This window comes from Bos taurus, chromosome 6 (assembly GCF_002263795.3).
Source record: "Bos taurus isolate L1 Dominette 01449 registration number 42190680 breed Hereford chromosome 6, ARS-UCD2.0, whole genome shotgun sequence".
In the NCBI taxonomy this organism is placed as follows: Eukaryota; Metazoa; Chordata; class Mammalia; order Artiodactyla; family Bovidae; genus Bos; species Bos taurus.
This window is the reverse complement of record NC_037333.1, coordinates 113290368-113307496: the sequence shown is the minus strand read 5'-3', so window position 1 is coordinate 113307496 and position 17129 is coordinate 113290368. Positions and strand designations below refer to the sequence as shown.

The following is a 17129-nucleotide window of genomic DNA, read 5'->3' as shown; positions in this document are numbered from 1 at the left end:
GCTGGGCTGGGGCCTGCCCGGCAGCCCAACGGCTCCCTCCCGTGTGCAGGTGCGGCCCCCTCGGGCAGGTCCGAATCCCCACTCTGCATGCTGAACTGTCTGCTCCTGCTTTCCAGAGCACCCGCCCACCAAAGGACTCACAAAGGAATCGAAGGCCCCATCGGAGTCACAGGTCCCTCAGCTGAAACATCAGAAACAGCCGTCACTTGGGGTGAGTCTACTTCGTGCAGGACACCGTGGGGGGCACAGGCGGCTTCACCGGGAAGGCAGTGGTGGCGTGCTGCCCAGTGGTTTAAAAGCTCAGAGAGCGTGACTTCAGCACATGCACGGAACGATCGTGCTTGCACATCGTTCGCTCTGCAGAAGAGGCAGAATCCACGATTCCGCTCTATGGAAACGCTGTTTTATGTTTAAGAACTCGAGTGCGCTAACCAAAGTTCTAGGCAACGTAATCACTTTCCGTTAGTAACTCCTCCTCATTTTCCCACCAACCACTATTCATTATTCGATCTACCTGTTTAGACCCTGTGTCAGCTACTGATGCCCTCAGAAGGAAGAGGAAATCTGGGCAGACACACTCAAGGGCGTCACACGAAGATAGAGGCAGAGACCAGACTGGTGTGCCTGCAGACCGAGAAATGCAGTCCCAGAGGTTAGGAGAGGGGCATGAAGAGGGTCGTCCTGCAGAGTCTCCAGGAGCCAATCCTGCCGACAACAGGGGACTGCTGACTCCAGGACCGAGCATGAACATCTGTGGTTCGCAGCCGCCGGGGCAGTGGGACCCTATTTCAGCTGCGCCAGGAAACAACATGTCTGCGGCACAGCCCACCCTACGTGTGACTTCAACTGCGTTTATTCTCCTGCAACTTCTATCCTGGTAAAAGGTGTCCAGGGAAGTGACAGGGGAAGCCTTGGAAGCACACCATCTTCACGTTCAGAGAGGGGTCACCTAACCCAGGGTTGTTCAAACATTTCTCCAAGTGGTAGAAAGTGAAAGTAAGAGTCGCTCAGTTGTGCCCGACTCTTTGCAACCCCACGGACTACACAGTCCATGGGATTCTCCAGGCCAGAATACTGGAGTGGGTAGCCTTTCCCTTCTCCAGGGGATCTTCCCAACCCAGGGATCGAACCCAGGTCTCCTGCATTGCGGGCGGATTCTTTACCAGCTGAGCCACCAGGGAAGCCCAAGAATATTGGAGTGGGTAGCCTAGCCCTTCTCCAGGGGAATCTTCCCAACCCAGGAATCGAACCGGAGTCGCCTGCATTGCAGGCGGATTCTTTACCATGTGAGCTATCAAGTGGTAGATCCCAGGACTAAATCTGAGAGGGGCTGAAGGGGCACAGGCAAGGGAGGGGTGGGGGGCCTGCCCGTCACCCCACCCACTGCCTCATGCAGTAAGTCCCCTGGGCTAAGAATTCTTCTCCCCATTCATTCATTCAGCAAACGTTTGGGCCCCTAAGTAGTGCAGATCCTGCCTTCACAGCCATCAACAAGCACTGAGTTCAGCCAAACCTCCTCGTCTGATGGGTTACGAAACTGAAGCAAGCACTCAAGGTCCCGGGTCAGGATCGGGGTCACTGTGGGCCCAGGTCCAAAGCTGTGTCCTCTCTGCCATACCGTTCACCCCTCATCTGACTTGCAGCCTTGCTGGCATACGATTTTGAAGTCAAAGACAAGCCGTTTTGCTTCACATCTAGCACATCCTTCCTTTTATTAATCTGCTCATCTGGTTGTGCTGGATCTTCACTGTCGCGCCTGGGCTTTCTCTAAGCTGAGCCAAGCGAGGGCTCCTCTCCAGCTGCGGTGCCCAGGTCTCTCACTGCAGCAGCTTCTCTGGTTGCAGAGCACAGGCTCCAGGGCTACGCTGAGCTAGTGGTGGTGAACAGGCTTACCTGCTCCAAGGCAGGTGTGATCTTCCTGGACCAGGGATCGAACCTGTGTCCCCTGTGTGGGTAGGCAGATTCTTACCCCACCCCACCCCCAGCATATCTTTCTTAATCGTGGTTTCTGGATACGGTTCACTGTCCCCACAGGTCTGGAGGCATCTTGAGAAGCTGGGAGACCTGAGGCCCGAGCCGGAGAGAAAGCGAGATGGGCCCTGCTCCAGTGCAGCCACAGAGACAGCAGGGCGCTCCCTGAGCCCTTTCAAGGCTACCACCAGCCTGCACAGGCAGGGCCCGGATACGTTCCACTTCAGACACGTTTCGGTTCTGTGACAGTGTCTATCGCATGGTCAGTGAAAAAGCTTAGAAACACTGTTCTTCGATTTGCAAGTGTGTTTTTCTGGAAACAAGAGAATGAAATGAAGGGGAAAAAAACGTATAACATCTAAGAGCACAAACATTCACCTGATATAGGTTGTGGTTTAGTTGCTAAGTCGTGTCCGACTCTTGGCGACCCCATGGACTGCAGCACACCGGGCCTCCCTGTCTTTTACCAATCTCCCGGAGCTTGCTCAAACTCATGTTAACTGAGTTAGTGATGGCACCCAACCATCTCATCCTCTGTTGCCCCCTTCTCCTCCTGCCCTCAAGCTTTCCCCAAATCAGGATCTTTTCCAATGAACTGGCTCCTTGCACCAGGTGGCCAAAATACTGGAGCTGAAACCTCAGTCCTTCTAATTAATATTCAGAGTTGATTTCTTCTGGATTGATTGGTTTGATCTCCTTGCAGTCCAAGGGGCTTTCAAGAGTCTTCTCTAGCACCACAGTTTGAAAGCATCAATTTTTCGGCTCTCAGCCTTCTTTACCGTCCAACTCTCACATCCACACATGACTACTGGTAAAACCATAGCTTTGACTATACGGCTGTCTCGGTTTGTCAATAACTTTCCTTCCAAGGAGCAAGTGTCTTTTAATTTCATGGCTGAAGTCACCGTGCACAGTGATTTTGGAGCTCAAGAAAATAAAATCTGTCACTGCTTCTCCTTTTTCCCCATCTATTTGCCATGAATTTAGGACCAGATGCCATCATCTTCGTCTTTTGAACGCTGAGTTTTAAGCCAGCTTTTTCACTCTCTTCCTTCATCCGCATCAACAGGCTCTTCAGTTCCTCTTCACTTGCTGCCATTAGAGTGGTGTCATCTGCATATCTGAGGTTGTTGCCCTTTCTCCTAGCAATCTTGATTCTCGCTTGTGAGTCATCCAGCCTGGCATTCTGCATGATGTCCTCTGCATAGAAGTTAAATAAACAGGGTGCCAGTACGCAGCTTTGACGTACTCCTCTCCCAATTTTGAACCAGTCCGTTCTTCCATGTCCGGTTCTAACTGTTGCTTCTTATCCTGCATACAGGTTTCTCAGTAGACAGGTAAGGTGGTCTAGTATTCCATCTTTAAGAATTTTCCACAGTTTGTCGTGATCTACAGTCAAAGGCTTTAGCGCAGTCAGTGAAGCAGATGTTTTCCTGGAATTCCCTTGCTTTCTCAATGAACCAGTGGATGTTGGCAATTTGGTCTCTGATTCTTCTGCCTTTTCTAAACCCAGCCTGTTCATATGGAAGCTCTTGGTCCACAAACTGTTGAAACCTAGCTTGAAGGATTTTGAACATAACCTTACTAACACGTGAGATGAGTGCAATTGTGCGGTAGTTTGAACATCCTTTGGCACCTTCCTTCTTTGGGACTGGGATGAAAACTGACCTTTTCCAGTCCTGTGGCCACTGCTGAGTTTTCCAAATTTGCTGGCATATTGAGTGCAGCACTTTCACAGCATCATCTTTTAGGACTTGAAATCGCTCAGCTGGAATTCCATCACCTGCACTAGCTGTGTTTGCCGCGATGCTCCTAAGGCCCACTGACTTCACTGTCCAGGATGTCCGCTCTAGCTGCGTGTCCACACCGTCGTGCTACCCGGGTCACTAAGACCTTTTCTGCATAACTCTTCATGTATTCTTGCTGCCTCTTCGTAACCTCCTCTTTCTGTTGGGTCCTTACTGTTTCTGTCCTTTATTATACCCGTCTTTGCATTAAGTTTCCTTGATACCTCCAATTTTCTTGAAGGGATCTGCACTCTTTCCCGTTCTCTTGTTTTCCTCTATTTCTTTGCACTGTTCACTTAAGAAGGCTTTCTTATCTCTCCTTGCTATTCTCTAGAACTCTGCATTCAGTTGGCTATATCTTTCCCCTTCTCCCTTGCTTTTTGCTTCTCTTTTCTCAATTATTTGTAAAGCCTCCTCACTTCAGTTCAGTTGCTCAGTCGCGTCTGACTCCTCCTCAGAACACCACTTTACCTTCTTGCATTTTTTTTCCTTTCGGATGGTTTTGGTCACTGCCTCCTGTACAATGCTACAAGCCAGGCTCCTCTGTCTATGGAATTCTCCAGGCAAGAACACTAGAGAGGGTTGCCACTCCCTTCTCCAGGGGATCTTCCTGACGCAAGGACTGACCCCAGGTCCCCTGCACTTGCAGGCAGATGCTGACCCCGAGCCACCAGGGACGCCTGGTCCACTTCCTGACACGCTAAACAGCAGCCCCGAGTGGCACCAGGCACCCCCGGGCCACATGCTGCCAGCCAAGGCCCAGGCACGCCTGCAGCCCCAGAGCCCTGGGCAGGCCACAAGTGGGCTTGGGGGTGGGGAATGGGGCTGGGTGGAAATCACGCCGAGCAGGTACCAACCACCCGAGCTACCTGTAAACCAGAAAACCAAACAGAGGTTTAGGCAGCGGACGGTAACACGGTAGCGAGGTTCACTCCGGGGCTGAGAACGGGAAAAGGAAGGCAACGAATTCTCACGGTCGTTTCATCAGGGGAAGGTTGCAAGATGAGGGGAAGCCTCGGGAGCAAGGCTTTGAGGGTTACAGTCACTTGCCTGTGTGAACTGCGTCCAGTCCTCTGAATGTGGGCTCCTCCCTGCTGCCGAGGGCTGCGTCCGCAGAGGCTATGTTATAGCTCTTGTGGGAAAGGTGCCTTCTTGTTCTGATGAGACGCACTTAAAACACAAAAACAAAACAAGGTAGTGGGAGAGCCCACTCGACAGCCCAGCTCCAAGCCTTGCTCCCTCCTGGAATCACGCCCGTCTGGGAGAGGGGCTCGGGGTGCCCTGCTCCCTGGCACTTTTCTTTTCCTCAAGCTGCAGAGACTACAACCATGCCCACCCCCACCCCACCCCTCCTCTGCCCTGGCCTCACTGGCACTTCTCTATTTACACTCACTTCCTCCTTTGGCACAATCCAGCAGCAAAACCCAAGTCACACCAATGTAATTTAAAAGTTCCTAGCAGCCATATTAAAGAAGAAAAACAGATGAAATTCATTTTGATAATATATTTATAACTTGAGAGACCCCAAATATCACTCCAAATATAACCAAGGTACAAGTCATTAGTGACTTATTTTACGTTCTTCCCCCCATACTAAGTCTTTGAAATCTGGTGCATATTTGACACAGAACATCTCAAGTCAATCTAGCCCCATTTCATGCACTCTGAAGCTGCATGTGGCTCAGGCGGCTACCTTACTAAACAGCTAGGCCTAGCTGACCTCTACTCCCATGACTGTAAATATGTCTACAAAGAGATCACTCCGCACTTCCTCTCACCTCCTCCTCTCTCTTGAATCCCAAAATTATAGAGCCATCAAGCTACCAGACAGGTGTCTAATCAGTATCTCAACTCACGTCTCTTAAAAATAAAAAAAATAAAAACCCATACATTCTCACCACCACCACCAGCATCCTTGCCATGACCTTCCCAACATCAATCAAGGGCAAGTCCATGCTCCTGCTACTCAAGCCAAAGGCTCTGGAATCAGCCTGGACTCCTCCGGTCCCTCTCACATTGCACATCATCCAACCCATCAGCAAGTCCTCCTGGTCCTGCCTTCATGATGACCCAGGATGGGGGTCTTCTACTTGCTCTGCCCTCCCAAGCGCTGCTCTGCCTCTCAGATGGCTCTCCATCTGTCTCGTTTCCCCCAGGTTTCCGCTCGAGGGTCTTCTCACCAGGGAGCCGTTCCCTGTCCACCCTAAACACACAGCAGCCCTCTGGCCTTACATCTTCACATGGCTCGTGTGTCCATCTGCTGACTCTCCCCCACCCCCACCCACTGGCACAGGATGGTGTGGGGGGCCACGGGTGGTCAGACAGCCCCCTGAGACCGCCTGCCATGGGCAGCCCAGCTGACCAGAGCCTCCGGCCGCTGCACATGCAGCGTCTCCAGGGCCAAGACATCAGGCCACGTGTCCCTCGGGTTGCTTGCTCCCAGCAGTGCTGACCAAGAGGGGGTGCCAGCCCTCGTCTTCCAACAGAGCCCAAAGCCTGGCCGAGGCTGTCTCCAGACTGCCCAGCCCTCTGCCACCGCTCCTTCCTGCATGAGCAGGATGGCGTCAGGGGGAAGCCGAGGGCTCCTCCCAGCACCCCACTCCCTCCCTCGGCCCCTCATGGAAGTCTCCCACACGTCTAACCATCTCGGCATCTACGCCTGGGACACTGTGAGCACAGCCAAGTACTGTGGAAATGAATGAATCTCCAGAAGAGCCAGGCCGTGGACAGGACATCCATTTTTAAGTTACAGAGACAGTCGCTGGAGCTCCTCCTCTGCCATGTGTCTTGTGTTAACTTTAGGGAAGTGTCCTGAGACCTCTGGGCTCCAGCTTCCTCATCTGTAAAATGAAGACGCCACCACCTCTCTCAAGAGCTGTCAGGAGGAGTACAACAGACAGTTCACCTAAGGTCCCCAACAAGAGGCTTCATGTGGAGGAAGTGCTTTAACAAGCGTGAACTCACTCTCCTCTGTAGCTGCTTCTAAGAATCCCTCGCCTTCCTCCTTCACCACCAACTCTGACCACTTGTAAATTAAATAAAGCCCCAAATGACCGTAAGTACCCTAAGGACTGTTATCCTCAGTGACAGACTTTATTTTCTTGGGCTCCAAAATCACTGCAGATGGTGACTACAGCCATGAAATAAAAAGATGCTTGCTGCTTGGAAGAAAAGCTATGACCAACCTAGACAGCATATTAAAAAGCAGAGACATTACTTTGCCGACAAAAGTCCATCTACTTGAAACTATGGTTTTTCCAGTAGTCATGCATGGATGTGAGAGCTGGACTATAAAGAAAGCTGAGCACCAAAGAATTGATGCTTTTGAACTGTGGTTTTGAAGAGTCCCTCGGACTGCAAGGAGATCCAACCAGTCCATCCTAAAGGAGATCAGTCCTGAATATTCATTGGACGGACTGATGCTGAAGCTGAAGGTCCAATACTTGGCCACCTGATGTGAAGAGCTGACTCTTGGAAAAGACCCTGATGCTGGGAAGGATTGAAGGTGGGAGGAGAAGGGGACGACAGAGGATGAGATGGTTGGATGGCATCACCGACTCGATGGACATGAGTGTGAGCAAGTTCCAGGAGTTGGTGATGGACAGGGAAGCCTGGCGTGCTGCAGTCCCTGGGATTGCAAAGAGTCAGACACAACTGAGCGAATGAACTGAACTGAATCCTCATGACTACTTTAAAGAAGAAAATGCCCAGGTTGATGTCCTAAAATTATTAAAACTAATAAAGCCACCAAGAAAATGTTTAATATCATTTAATCGAGCACATTAATTGATCAATTAATGATTGCAATCATTAATACTATGATTATGACAATTATTAATATGATCATAATCATTATCAATGATAATTTAAAGAAATTAGAAACTTGCTGGTTCATTTTTCTTTTTTTAGGCTGCCTAGAGTAAGGGGGTTTCTCATGAAAGTTCACCAAAACATTATGTACAAAAATGCTGTTATTGTGTTACAATAACAACTTGGAAGTCTGCTCCATCAACTAAATTCTGGCACATCCATACCACAGAAAACCAGGCACATCAAAGAAAACAGTGAAGTGGATCTACACAAGCAGTAAAGATACAGATGCTGACACGGAAAGCACTCCAGATACAAAGTGTTTGCACATCACACTCTCCACTATGACCCCACAAGTTACAAGTGCAGACATAATCTTTCTTCTATGACATCCAAGAAGTTGATCAGTCATTCCTTAAGAAGAGTACAGGATGGGCGGGGAGTGAAAGAGGAGGCTTGTCTAATCAACTGAAACTTACTGCTTTTTTAGATTTCAGTTCAGTTCAGTTGCTCAGTCGTGTCTGACTGTTTGCGACCCCGTGAACAGCAGCACGCCAGGCCTCCCTGTTCATCACCAACTCCCAGAGTTCACCCAAACTCATGTCCATCGAGTTGGTGATGCCATCCAGCCATCTCATCCTCCATCGTCCCCTTTTCCTCCTGCCACCAATCCCTCCCAGCATCAGAGTCTTTTCCAATGAGTCAACTCTTCCCATGAAGTGGCCAAAGTACTAGAGTTTCAGCTTTAGCATCATTCCTTCCAAAGAACACCCAGGGCTGATCTCCTTTAAAATGGACTGGTTGGATCGCCTTGCAACATGTACTTAAAAAAAAAAAAAAAAAAAAAATTGGCTTAAAAAAATAAATAAATAAACAGGTTTTAAAAGAGTTGCCTGTATTCAAAACAGGGGCTTCCCAGGTGGCTCAGTGAGTAAAGAATCCACCTGCAAGGCAGGATAAGCAGGAGACTGTAGGTTCAATCCCTGGGTCGGGAAGATCTGGAGGAGGGCATGGCAATCCATTCCAGTCCTCTTGCCTGGAGAATCCCATGGACAGGGGAGCCTGGAGGGCTACAGTCCATGGGGTCGCAGAGTCGGACTCGACTTAGTGACTGAGCACACACGCGTATTCAAAACAGTTTTGGTAAACCATACAAAATACAGTTTTAATAAATTAAGTTTTATATTTTACAAAAATAAGAAACAGCTTTGATAATACTAACAAAAAATTAACAATATGATCAGTAATCATTATCTAGGGTGGTAATCAAAGGAAGTAGTGGCAAGTCACCACCACCACCATCGCCAAATAAAGGGCCACAAACGTGTCTATTCAATTTCCGCTTTCTCCTGGTGACATTCTGTCGATGTGTAAAAATAACTGAATCAGTATGTCGTGAGACCAAACCTAATCCAGTTTTGTAAGTAGACTATACTTCAATGAAGTATTGTTTTCAACTTTCTCACCATGAAAATCTTCAAGGAAGATGCTAACGAGGAGCAAAAGGTTATCAGACACCTAAGAAAAGGCTAGTAACCGAAGGAAAAATAGATAAATAAAAGTCTGACTAGATGCCCAAACTTGGGCAAACAGTTGTGAAACAGTCCTGCGTCCTGGGATTAAGACACCACAGGTACTTTGGGAAATGTAACTGGGCTAGAAACAGACCCCTGGCTGGAAGGGAAAACAAATCCCTGTCTGCTCTCTACCTCACCCCGTTACTGAGGTTAGCAACGCTTATCACCGAAAAAGAAATCTGAAGACGTGCCGAGGCCCGCCGCCGCCTCCACACGTGACTGGCTCAGGGGGTGCACTGGGCGGAGTGACCACTGCCTGTGCCGGTACTAGAGACCACACACACACACACACACACACACACACACACACACACACACACACACGGCGCCCGGCCTTGCTTCCTGTCACATAACCACATGCAGATACACACGCACACACACACAGCCCGCGCTCACAGAACGCACATTCTCCCACCACTCCCTTAACGAAGAGCACGGACACAAAGCCACACGCTTGCAGACGGTTTTGCGATCATTCACCTTCTAAACTGTCCCACTGCTTTTAGTTCTAACTCACACTAGGCTCCTCCCCTGGGATAGGCCTGTCGCCCTCAACTCTCTGGGGCAGGTTTTAAGAGAGACTGATTAGGAATATATAGATTTCCAATGATTCTTTTTTTTTAAGTTCATAATCATAAGTAAGGTCAACGTAAGTAAAGTAGCAATCGACACACACTCTTATGCTGCTGCAAGTTTAGGGAATTTCATATTACGTTAGAATCAAAGACACCACGCTGGATACAACCTGTCAAGCAGTAATGCATATAATCTTAAAAACAGTAACTAAATGTTTAATTAAAAGTTTCAGAATTACAGCTGGCTTTCAGCACCAAGCTTCTCCCTCTCCAGCCCGGGAGCAAGACTGCTGAGCAGACACAGGAAGCGACAGAGAACTACGGAGAAGCCCCAGGGACAGGAAGGCACTTTGGAGGTGATGGCAGCAACACCATTTCAAGTGATGACAGATACTGCAGAAGGAGGACGGCCCTCTGGTTCAGTGGTTAAGAAGCTGCCCGTGGTGCAGGGGCCGTGGGTTCAACCCTTGGTCTGCGAAGAGTCCACATGCACCTGGGCACCACACAGGCCAAAGCCGCAGTCCTCGAGCCCACGCTCCGCAGCAGGAGCCCCACTGGGGAGACACCTGGGCACTGCGACCGGAGTGGTCCCACGCGCTGCAACCAGACCCCGTGCAGCCGCAGAGGAAAACAGAAACATAGGTGTAAGATTCTACTGCCAGATTACAACAAAAACACGTGCTTTACTAAAGAACAACAGAGGAGAAAACACGGCAATCCCTCTTCCACTCTCTTAAGCTCACCGACAGAAAGATGTACTCGGTCTTCAGAGCGACTCCGGACCACCACCATGCATCTGCTTCTGTAAAAGCGCCCTCCAACCCAACACTCACTGTTTCGCTTCTTCCCAAAACCAATGGAAGAGTGAAGGTGGGGAGACCGGATGATTATTATTTTTCCTTTACACAGGAGCCAGAACTAAATCTGGGAACGCTGTTACAGTAACCAACGTATACACTCAATCGACACACCTACCCAACCACTATACCTGCTGCAATTACCAGGTGAAGGCTGCCACTCCCTGAGCACTGACCACGCGCTGGGCCCTGCTCCGAGTGTCACGTGGATCCATGAGGCTCGCACGTGCAGCCATCCCAACCCCACGCCCCGTCTGCCTAGTTCAGGGAACAGAGCCTGCTCGCGTGCACTCAACCCAGCATTTTAACCAGCAAGAACTGTGTGAGAGACGGCGTGACACAGTAGAGGGAGAGTCAGCCACGGCCAAGAACTTCCTCTCTTTCCTTAAGGAGTTTATAATCCATGGAACGACCAAAAAGTCGGAAAGAAAAAACAGCTGAGTGGGGCAGCCTCAAGCACCGTGTGAGCAGACAGTGAGGAGCTGATTCTGAAAGTCAGAGGAAGCTTCTTTCATAGACGCAGCGGCACTGAAGTCAAGCCTTCGGTATCAAGGATTCTGCTAAGAAGAAAAAAAAAGGCAGAAAAGCCATTCCAGAGTAAAGAAGTCGGACAAATAATCATGGAAGTGGCCAGAGGTCTAAGTGTCGAAATACCAGGTGGTGAGAGATGAAGCTGAAAGTTACAATGGTGCCAGATGGCACAGGTCTCAATGATTTCCTAACCCTTTAACACTAATTCTCAGCTGGCCAGGTGGTGATGCCTCCAAGGTGAAAATCTTTGTGGGAGTAAGCCTACCAACAGAACTAGGTCATAACCCTCACGTGTGATGGAATGGAGGGAAATGTTAAGAACCTCTGCTATATGCCTGGGGCGGGGTTGGGGGGGGCAGGTATGATATGACCTGATTTTACGTATTGAATAATTCTGGTAACAGAACACAGGAGGACTCAAGAAAGGGAGGCCGGTCAGCAGGCCTACCTACAGGAACAACCTCCACAAGGACAGACAAGAGCCAGGGAGGGCAGGGACAGAGGAACTACTGGGGGAAGGAAAAAAAAAAAGGTTGATGGAAAAGGCACACGGAGGCAGACTTGGTAAAAATCTCGTCAAGAAAAAGAAGACTCAAGAAAGTTTGCAGGCTGGGGGACGAGGAGGACGAACGTTCTGTGAATTATGCCATCCTCTTACCTTTTATCTGAACGAGGCCACACGGTACACAAAGAACAGCCACCCTAAGTGACACTGCAAAGCAAGAATAGCACAGACTTCTCACGAAATAAAGAAACAGAAGTTCAAGAGAGATGCAGCTAACCTGCCTACAGTGACCCAGGGGTGAGGGATGAGCCGACACAAACCTGAGTCTTCCAAATCCGGACCTGACGGACTCTAAACAAGCACACTCAAAAGCAGTTTACTTTTTATGAATATAAAAATCTCCAAAAAATAAACCCACCAAAAATGTTTTAAACAAAAAGCTGGTAATCTGCTGGGAATGCAATTTTATTTCAAAGGTAAGGAATGTCTTAAAACGTGTGCTCCGATCCCCTCTCCCAAGAGACTGGCTTCAGTCGGCAGTGCTGGCTTTGTGAACCCTCAAAGTTTCAACACACAGGGCAAAAGTGGCTGTTATTTTTGTATAAAAATACCACTTGGTGTTTTATGAGAGATCAAAAATAATTGAAAAGCAATATGCTCAGTATCTTCAACATCCTAAAACCTCATTCCCAGATTCCCAGTGCCGTGGTTGGTACTGATGTTTGTTATTAAAATACTTTATAATAATAATATTCTTCATAAGGTGGATTACAGACTTTGGCTTTATTCAGCAAACATTTAGACATTTTCATGTAGGGGATAAAACAATGACACGGTCACCACAGCCAGAGTTGAACAAGCACAACACGTGACACAGGCAATAATGAAAGTAAAAATAGAGGACTGTGACTGCAGAAATGAATAATTCACTTTGATAGGGTTTCCAAAGGGCTCCAGAGAGGACCTAAAATCAGATGTGGACTTTTAAAAAAGTGGAGTGGGTGGAAGTGAGACAGGGCATTCCAACCGGAGAAAAAGATTACAAGAGGGATGAAGCGGCTAGGCTGATGCGAGAACCGAGAGCCCTCTCGCGGGGCAGTGTGAGAAGGGAACCAAGAGGACAGGTGAGGTTCAGAGCAGCTGGGGCCAGACTTCGGGGGCCTGAAACGCGGTGCTGCCGGGTCTGGATTCCGGTCTCCACACAACAGGCAGGCTTAGAAGCTTTCTGAGCCAGAGACTGACAAGATCCAATCTGTGTTTAGGAGACATGGCCTGACAGCCGGGCAAAGTGCAGGTAGGAAGGGTCAGGGAGGAGCCTAAGAAAGCTGTAAGCCAGAAGAGGAATCGGAAGCCCTGACACATTAGCACCAACTAATATTTTAAACGGGACTGAATCTTGACAGAACGACTTCACATCTCCCCTCACCTGATCATTCCAACCATCCTGTGAGACAGGTATCATTACTCTCCCCATTTTACAGATGAGAAAATTGGCTCAGAGGGCCATTAACTGCTCCAAGTCAAATGCTGCTACAACAGGGAGAACCTAGGCTCCCCACTGCTCCACACAAAGCAAAATAAAAACAATCTTACTGCTTTCAAAAACGCTACTGCAAAATAAAGCACAGAGTGATCTATGACATCTTTAAGAGTTGCTAAAATTCCATTTACTTTTCTTAAATGGTTGCAACTTGTGTAACAAATAAGCTAATTACCCTTAAAATAGTTACAGATTTGCCTTGTGCTAGCCTCATGGTAAAGACCTGTACTTTTCCTGAAAAACAATGCATCTGTACCTCTACTTCTATCTTTTGCAATATTAAATATTTAAGAGTAATACTCTCTACTTCCTTCAATGTTTCAGTGGCCAAACTAGATGACACAGGCTTACGTAAAAACTGTTATACATGTGCCCAAACTGAAACAGTAAATATTTTTTGAATTACTAAAAATTATTTAGCAAGTACAGTAACTGACTATAGAACACAATAAGCATTCATTGCAAGAAGCTTGCATGTAAGTATAAATGTTAGTCGTTCAGTCAGGTCCAATTCTTTCGGACCCCAAGGACTGCAGCCCACCATGCTCCTCTTGTCCATGGGATTCTCCAGGAAAGAATACTGGAGTGAGTAGCCATTACCTTCTCCAGGGGACCTTTCGGACCCACGGATCGAACCAGGTCTCCTGCATTGCAGGCAGATTCTTTACCACTGAGCCACCAGGGAAGCCCCAATAGGGTATACCTACGCACACATACAGGCATGTAAAGACACAATTTCAGGAATCATTTCTGTCACAAAGAAATGTCATCAAGAGCCTAAAAGGCACTTATGAATGGATCAACCCACAATAACCGATGGAAGAATATTTGACCTTCAGGCTACAAAGTGGGAGAACTCCCCACATCGGATTCAAAGTCTTATGAAATGGTCAAGGTGCTCTGGCACCTAGCTAGCTCTAGGATTTGACTGTATAGTTAGTTTTACCCCGGACATCACCTATTATCAAAACTGCTTGCCCCCAACTCTTCACCGATCTCCTACCACTTTTTTTGTTTTAAACAAGCAAAGACCCAGACTCACTCTTAGGTACCTGGACCAAGTATCCGATATCCAACTATCCTAGGCATCCAGGGGGCTTCCCTGGTGGCTCAGTCCGTAAAGAATCGCCCTGCAATGCGGGATACCCGGTTTCGATCCCTGGGTCGGGAAGATCCCCTGGAGGAGGGCATGTCAACGCCATCCAAGTATTCTCGCCTGCAGAATCCCCATGGACAGAGGAGCCTGGCGGGCTACATACAGTCCATGGGGAGTCGCAAAGAGTCAGAACACGACTGATCACAGCACACACGCACGGGCTAGACATCCAAGCATCCACCCGCAAGTGATTAGCAGAAACCATATTTAGTTCTGTCCCCCCAACCCGCTAAATCTCCTACAGTTTTTTTTTTTTTTTTGGCTAAGGGGGTTGGCTTTCCTGAGCTTGCCTCTAGAGGACACAAACTGAAAGGTGGCGAAGGAGAGAAATCGAAAACCCGGGTTCTGCCACGATTTCGGTGGTCTGCTCCAGGAGCCGGGGCAGGCCCGAGTACAAGCGCGCGCCGCCCCGCTCCGTCCCGGGGCGCAGGCATCTCTCTCTCCGGTGACCACCCCGCTGCTCGGGGCGCCGGGGGGTCCCGGGGCGCAGGCATCTCTCCCCGGCGACCAGCCCGCTCCTCGGTGGCGCCGGGGGGTACGCTCGCGCTGGAGGCCAGCGCAGGAGGCCGGCTCCGGCCCTCCGGAGCGCGCGCGCGCGGCCGTATAACCTTCGCCGGACCTGGCGCCGCAGGGCCCGCCCCGCACGCGCAAAGAGCCACAGGCCCGCGCGCCCGCCCGCCCCCGCCGGCCGCTTCCCTTCCCGGGGTCGGGGGAGAGCCCCTAAAAGACAATGCAGGACGGGAGGGGGCAGCGCCGCCGCGAGTGCCCACCCCGCCGGCCCGGCCCGGCCCGCCGGGCCCCGCGCGCCCCGCCTCGCCTCCCCGGAGAGCCGCTCCCAGCGCGGCCCATTGTGCGCACTCATCGTCCGGCCCGCGCGCCGCCGCCGCCGCCGCCCGCGCCCCCCAGGCGCCGGGGTCCCCGCGCCCGGAGCGCACCGCACGCCGGGGGCCTGGCCCCGCCCGCCCCGGCCCAACCCCGGCCCGGCCCCGGCCCAGCCCGCGGTACCTGCCGAGCGAGCGGCCGGGCGGCGCGGCGGCCGCGGCGGGGGCGCCTCCTCGCTCCGCGGGCTCCGAGCGGCTGCCGAGCGCCGGGCGGGCCGGGGCGGGCGCCTGACGTAAAGCGGCGGCGGCGGCGGCGGCGGCGGCAGCGGCGGCGGCGCCACTCGGCGGAGGGCGGGGGGGGCGGGGGGGGGGGCGGTGCACCGCGGCCGCTCCGCTCCGTTACCCGGCAACCGGCCTCAGCGCCCCGCCAGCCGGCCGTGCTCCATATCCTTCCGCCCAGGCGCCGGGATTACATCAGCGCTGCCGCCCCGCCCCGGCCCCGCCCCTCCGGCCGACTCAGGGGCGCCTCTGGGGGCGCGCGCGGGCGCGCGCTGAGGGGCCTTCTCCCTGGTGGGAGCGAGGCAGCCGCGGGTGGGTGCTGGGGTCGCAGGCGGGAGCCCCCCCACCACCACCCCCGGTGTGCGGGGCGTCGGAGCGGAGATGCACACCCTCCCCCCGCCCCCGGGTGCAGGGGCTCGTGGGGCTCCTGAACTCCGTCACCGCCCCTCCCCGCCCCCGGGCTGCCGCCGCCCGGGTCCCCGCCTTCGCGGGCACACGCTCCACCTGTCTGTGCACCCCCCTCTCCCCCCACCTCCTCTCCGCGTCCTGGGATGGCTGCAGTGGGCGGTTTAAAATACCGGTTTAAAAAAAAAGAAAAGAAAAAATCCAGAAGACAAGCTAAGGAAATGCTACAGGGCTCTTTTTATTAAGGAGGCAAAAATAAATTCTGGAAGATTCGGAAGTGGGAACCAAAAATAGGCACTAACCTTTGAAGCAGACTCTCTTCACACCCACCTACTTTTCCTAAATGTGATTCCTAGACCTGTCCTGAAAAAAGGCACCAGACAGGAAGGAGCCTGAGAGGTTACCTACTTAAGTTCGGAGGGAGGGTGACCTGCCTAGATGTTATGGTGCCCTGATGGATTTGTTGAGCGCCTACTGGGTGCCGGGCTCTGAGCTTTACTGTTCAGAACTTACAAGGCCAGGTTCCCAAACCAGCTCCTTGGGGGAGAAGCTGACCTGCGGGCTGGGACGCGAAACTGGACACTATGAGCTGCAGGTGCTGGAGAAATGACCATGAGCTACTGATGTCTGCACAGTATCTACCAAGTCCTTCTCTGTACACCTGTCTTGTGTTCTTGAGAAGAATGCTGGATCAAGCATGATCATCCTTCAACCTGAGGCTCTGAGAAAGTAAAGGATTCCACCTCAACTTCTGGCTTCCCTGATAGCTCAGTTGGTAAAGAATCTGCCTGCGATGCAGGAGACCCCCGTTGCGTTTCCTGGGTTGGGAAGATCCGCTAGAGAAGGGATGGTTACCCACTCCAGTGTTCTTGGGCTTCCTTGGTGGCTCAGCTGGTAACCAATACACCAGCAATGTGGGAGAGCTGGGTTCGATCCCTGGGTTAGGAAGATCCCCTGGAGAAGGGAAAGGTTACCCACTCCAGTATTTTGGCCTGGAGAGTTCCATGGACTGTATAATCCATGGGGTCCCAAAGAGTCGGACACGGCTGAGCGACTCTCACTTTTACTGTTTCTGACTAGATAAGGTCTTCTGGCTCCCCTGAACTGCAGTCTGTTGCGGGATTTGAACCCAGGTGCCTGGCTCTAAGGTCTGGGGTCTGTCTGCTCCTTTACACAGCTCTCTCCCTTCATCAGCTTGCTCACCCTTTTATTTCAGTTGAGTGTGTCAACATGAATCACAGTGCATTCAGCCAGTATCTTCTGAGCACCTATTCTGGGTCTGGCTGGAGGCCAAGCCCGGGTGGCTCTGCCCTCT

The 17129-nt window shown here is 51.2% G+C and overlaps 1 protein-coding gene across 7 annotated transcripts in view; it reads right to left on the bottom strand.

Annotated features, from left to right (window-relative positions):
* The window catches only part of KIAA0232, an 82598-nt gene extending 67178 nt beyond the window's left edge, over window positions 1-15420 (bottom strand). For 6 of the 7 annotated variants that reach the window (XM_024993665.2, XM_024993668.2, XM_024993667.2 and 3 more), the window contains exon 1: window positions 15315-15420. The gene's annotated coding sequence lies outside the window, so the exon portion shown is untranslated. Of the gene's footprint in view, window positions 1-4808; window positions 4929-15314 lie in introns of all 7 variants that reach the window. The other variant, XM_024993666.2, reaches the window with a different exon arrangement.
* Window positions 15421-17129: the final 1709 nt, after the last annotated feature.